The sequence below is a fragment of the Lutzomyia longipalpis genome, chromosome 3, assembly GCF_024334085.1.
Source record: "Lutzomyia longipalpis isolate SR_M1_2022 chromosome 3, ASM2433408v1".
Taxonomy (NCBI): Eukaryota; Metazoa; Arthropoda; class Insecta; order Diptera; family Psychodidae; genus Lutzomyia; species Lutzomyia longipalpis.
Window position 1 is genome coordinate 8,536,157 of NC_074709.1, and position 5,733 is coordinate 8,541,889.

Consider the following 5,733-nt stretch of genomic DNA (forward strand, 5'->3'; position numbering starts at 1 on the left):
TGAAAAAAAAAATCCATGAAGAAGTTTACTGTATTATCATTTTAGCTGTTAAAGGAACAAAACCAAGACATATGTAAACTTATATAATATTGGTGCTGATTTATGTAAAAAAAAAGATATTCTCATAAATGAACAAATGGAAAAATAATTTCAAAAGGAAAAAAAATCTTTATTGACAGACATGAACGCGATGAATTGTCGATACTCAAATAAAATGCTTATGGGAGATTACATGTCTTTTTAAATGCTTTTCTAATGTTGGAGAGATTTGCTCTAATCTGTGGGTGGATTCAGATGTGAAATGAAAATTTCTCAAGCGATTTTTCTTCAAGATATTCCATACATTTTCGTGTAACGAAAACTCCTGAAAAAGGCGGAAAACTCATAAAAATAAAAGAAAACACATTCACAAGAAAAAGAAAAAACTTGTAAAAAAAATGTATATGGAATGATTACGTTTCACATGATAATCCAGCCACTGAGTGAAATTCACTAGACAGACAGTCCTAAGTTTTCTTAGGTGTCTTAAATTTTTCTGAAGATTCTTTAAGCTTTCTGAGATTCTTTAAGCTTTCTAAAGATTCTTTAAGTTTTCTTAAAAATCTCTTAAGTTTTCTTAAATTTCTTTAAGAAAAAACTTAAAGTTTCTTAGGATAAATTTAAGATTCTCAAGCTTTTTTTAAGGGAAACTTCAGATTTCTTAAATAAGTCAAGAACAATGCATATTTGTGATGATTTTTACGAATTCCAATGTCGGAAAGCGATCAGAAAAAAATCATCGAAAAATGTCTATTTAGCCCGATTCAGCCTGACTGAAGATATCATAAGTTTTGCTTAAGAAAACTTAAAAATCTTAAATGTTTCTTAGAAAATCTTAAGTTTTTTCTTAAAGAATCTTAAGAAATATCATGAAAACTTAAGGCATCTTTAAGAAAACTTAAGTCGTTCTTAAGGAATCTTAAGTCTGTCTGAATAGTGAATTTCAGCCACTGACTCTGAAAGATTTTCAAAAGAATCTCAAAATTTCTTAATAAAAAAAAAACTTATTAACGGATCTTCGAGCTTATAGAGTTTAAAAAATATGTATCTACGTTTTATGCCTAAAAAGGAAAGTTCGCAAAGCTCTAAGCATAGAGCGAGGACACCAACCCCTAAAATATACAAACATCGAAAAGCAACCCTTAAATGCCTACCTAACCTACCCTGTGAGTTTTCCTCTATGTTGCTTCTGGGATTCTTTTTTAGCAATTCGTGTCCTCAATGGGGTCTTTTTGAAATTCAGCACCCCTGAAGAAATACATATATTCATATTTCACCCCCTCTACAAGTTTGAAGTGCATGAATAATCTGCCTTCAAGAGTCCCCTATTTTTTCACCTACAACCCCATGGACTTGCAATATCCACCTAATTTATTATACCCACAATCCAACTAAGTTGACCGTCGGTCTCTCTGGCTAGATTGAATTTCTAAGATTGCTGATAAGATTGAAAATTTCAATGAAGGGGACTCTTTTTTTTTTTTCATTCCATACCAACTTAACTCCTTTTTCCACAAAACCTCGCATGCTATATATGATCTAACCACCCCCCTCCCCCCTACCCACGTGCAATTAACATACAACGAAATATTTTGTCGTTTATGTGGGACATGCTGAACATAATTGCCCCAATATTAAGTCCTCGAAAACCATTGACATTTTGCTATCGCGTAATTGTCTTTACGCAAGAGAAATCAAAAAGATTTTGTAACACTCGCCGAGGGTTCCGTGACGTCCTCCATTGTTGGTGTCTTGTTGGGCGGACAATGAGACCACCCTTCTCTTCCTACACACAGAAAAATTTTTCGCATTTTGTGTATGCGAGTGAAATGGTTCGCAGTTTCAATTGGCGAGTCTTAGGTAGACTCGCACATTACTTTTACGAATCTATGGTATATAGTTTCTTTCTCACTAACATTTGAAAGGTTTTTTTTTGACAAATTCCTTGTTTATTTTAAATTTGTCCGTTACCGTAATGTCTGATCTAAAGAACACTGGCATACGATTTTTGGAGACGTGTTATGAGACATTAAGTCCAGAAAACGTTTTTTTCTGGTTTTCCTGCAACATAAAAGCATTTTCTCACACGTATGATTTACATATAAAATATTGCGTCATTTCATATGGGATGTTACACCCTCGAATGATTAATTTCTGAAAAAAGATTTCGTGACGACATGTCATAGGATAATCCATACCTTTTCCGCTTTTCATTATTGAATAAATTCTTAATATATTTAATCATTTACAAAGTTTTTATAACTAAAAGAAAAACTCAAAATTTATTTATAGAAAATTAAATTAAGCTGTTTTACGAAATCTTACGTGGCAAAAGTTCTATTTTAAGATAATTCCAGCTACTTTTGAAGGGATTATAAAACGTTCTTTCAGAAAATTGAGCTTAGGTCTTAGGATTGTTACTTTCAGAGAATAGTCGGGGAAAAAATAATCGGAATTTCGCCCTCAAATTCTTTCGACCGCCATCTTGGATACCAAACTATTATTGACTTTTTTAATTCATATCTTTGATTCTACAAATAGGGCTATATATAACGTTTAATAAGATATATATTTTCCCAAATTGAAACAAATAAATTAATAATTAAAATAAAAAAAATTAATATTCTCATGGAAAACAAGTTTATGGTTATGGGAAATATGAGAAACATCATCCAAAAAGCGTGGTTGTAAAATAAAATATTTATTTTACATTACATTTGTTGGGAAGGGGTTCTGATAAAATGGCGGTCATTTTTTTAATTGCTTAAAAATTTTTAACGTAACCATCTTCATATTTTACCATTAGGCTTATAATACGCTTTATTATTTATGATCGGATATTTCGGAATAGGATTGTTCGTCCGATTGACTTAAATTTTATTTTATAAAGTTAGGTTAATGCCTTATGAAACATTAAGTTAAATAAGTTTTTTACGATATTTTTTTTTTTTAAATTCTTTCTAATGTAGCTCGAGTTATCTTTAAGTAACCCTGCGACGTAAGATTTTGTAACACATGTAACATAGCCTAATTTAAGGGTCTATTAATTATTTTTTGTTTTTTTTTAATTAAAAAAATACTTCAAACTTTAAAAGTCGTTATGAAATTATTCAATGACGAAAAAAACAAAAAGTATGGATTATACTACGATATGTCGTCACGAAATCCTTTTGCAGAAATTATTTTTTCTATGGTTGTGACGGTTATGACATCCTTTATAAAATATGCGAAAATTTATGTTTTTGAGAAGAAATTTTGTTCTTGTGGACCTTTACAAGAGATCAGATAATGATTTTTGGTGCTTTAATAGTTTTTCCAGATAAAAAATTAACAAAATAAAAATCATGTGTAAAATTGGTGATTCCGCACAATTTCCGCGCGGCGCTAGTGTTTGTGAAAGAAACCTTTCAAATGATTTTTTCTGCTAAAACATTTGCTTTTCTTCTCGTCAATTTTATCAATTATATTGCATTTTTTTAAATCTATTTTGGGCAAATAATGCTATTTATGGAAGAAATATTGCTTTTAGATTGGTGTAAGTGTTTGAGCAAATCAGTATTTATAGAATTCAATGTTTAATTTCGGTCCAATAAATGTGAAAATTTTCGAGAAATAGTGCGAATGAGTGCGAGTGAAATATTCGTATTTTGGCCATGCGAGTGGCCCACTCGCAAAAATTGACGATTTGACTGCCACTTCTTGTCATTTTTTTTCTGTGTGTAAATAACTTTCAAAGTGTGGCAAATCTCAGACGAAGTACAAAGGAGATACAAGAAAAGCCATCAAAAGGCGTTCCATTCAATAAACGTGGCAATGTTCTTTTATATTGTATGCGGGGATGTCGTTCTGCGTCTTAACTTCAAATTAAATGCCACAATTTTCCTATATATAATGTAGGGTGATGTTGTCTCCTATATAGGAAAATTGTTTTTTCTTTTTGTTGTATATTTTTTAATGAAAACTTAATACAGTTCAGCATAATTAATATTTCATGCTGAAAAAGTTGAAAATGAGATAAAATTCAGAACGCAAATTAAGGTTTTTAATTTATTTTGAATTTTATGCTGTTTTTTTTTTATTTTTGAAATATTTGCTTCTTCAGAAGTCGGCGAAGGACGTTAAGAAAAAAATAAAACAGAGTTTATTGAATTTTATTAGATGAATAAAATTTCACGAAAATTAAATTTCTGAGAATAAGAAAAAGCTTTTCAATTTTTCGATATTTGAAATTTAAAATTCAAGCATTACAAAATTAAAGAAAAAATCATTTAGTTTTAAAAATAAGAGAAAAATATATTTACCAAACGCTGTATGAAATGAAGAGAGAACATTTTAATGAGAATTCCCCCGCACCCGCGGCTCCTTTTAATTTATTTTATTAAACATGATTACAAATGAGATTACGCCTTCCTAACGACAATCTGACAACGTATGTTACATTTTAATGACTTCTCTATATAAATAAAAATATAAAAGCTAAAAAAAATGAAGCCAAATGACTGTTGAAAAAACGAATCAACAATGCCAGAAAATTCCATTAAAAATTCCCGTCATTTTGCATCCAGCACAGCAGAAAATGTCTCGCAAAAGACGGGGGTTGGAGGGTGTAGTTTTCACCCCTTTCTCGCATTAATTGCCACAGAGAAAATATTTGCATGTGGTAATTGTTTTTCTCCTCCCCAATAAGCGACGTGGTTTTTTTCTCTGCTTGCAACATGCCTCCCGACCGGAAAGAAGTTTGGGTATCCGGGAATGATTTATCCCATCTTAGCACTACTACATAGCTATCAAATCTGGAATCCCATCCGGAAGACACGTGACACTGTCACTTCCTACTTATAGACTGAATTCGCATGCACGCGCATCATTAAAAGAAATCCATACACGAAATATTCACATTTTTATTTATTATGGCTTCATGAATGAACAATTCTTGTTTGAATTTGTAGCCTTTTTTTCGGAGGGGGGAGGACACATCGGGGACATTTTTATGAGCATCGTTAGTTCAATGTTCCAGATTCACGATGATGATTAAAATGTCAACATTTTCTTCAATGTAAAGCTCTTTTTTCCTATATATGTAAAAAAATAAATTTTCCTGAGCACGAAAAAGGATTTTGCTGGTACAAGTGTTTCATGTTTGTGGCATTAGTGGGTGCTAATTGAACAACTACCGGGCCGGATGTCTGAATAGGCACGCAATGGCAAAACCTTATGGCCATAAGGAGCATATATGGAGGTCGCATTTTCTGTGTGACACGCTTGATTTGTGAATTTAAATATTTTACTGTCAATTTATGTCCTAACTGATGCCTATCACGAAGATCTAACATGCTGATTGTAACTCCCATGACTCAATTAACCCATCTAAATTATTACCACAAACCATGCGGAAGATTGTAGACAAGTCCTCTCACTCTCTCACCGGGAAAAGGCATGTCAAGAAGGTGGATTTTGTGGTGAGGATTTATGAGATTTTGATAAAGATATTGCAGCAGCTATGAATTATCAGTTTTCTCTCATTAAATCTTCCTCTCTAATGACTCATTGTTATAAACTTTGATTAACTTCTAGGGACACTTTAGATTTAGAAGCTAGAAGTTTTTTTTTGTCAATTTAAAGTTATTAGAAAACTTATTAAAAACACAAATTTATCTTTGAAAAAAATCTTGAAAGCTCTCATTCAAAAAAAAA

General features: G+C 31.5%; 1 long non-coding RNA gene across 1 annotated transcript; it reads left to right on the forward strand.

The window, feature by feature from the left end:
* The first annotated feature begins 1,832 nt into the window (after positions 1 to 1,832).
* On the forward strand, positions 1,833 to 3,652 carry LOC129792037 (uncharacterized). The gene is made up of 2 exons (XR_008750768.1): positions 1,833 to 1,931; positions 3,569 to 3,652. It is a non-coding gene; the product is annotated as an uncharacterized LOC129792037 (long non-coding RNA).
* Positions 3,653 to 5,733: the final 2,081 nt, after the last annotated feature.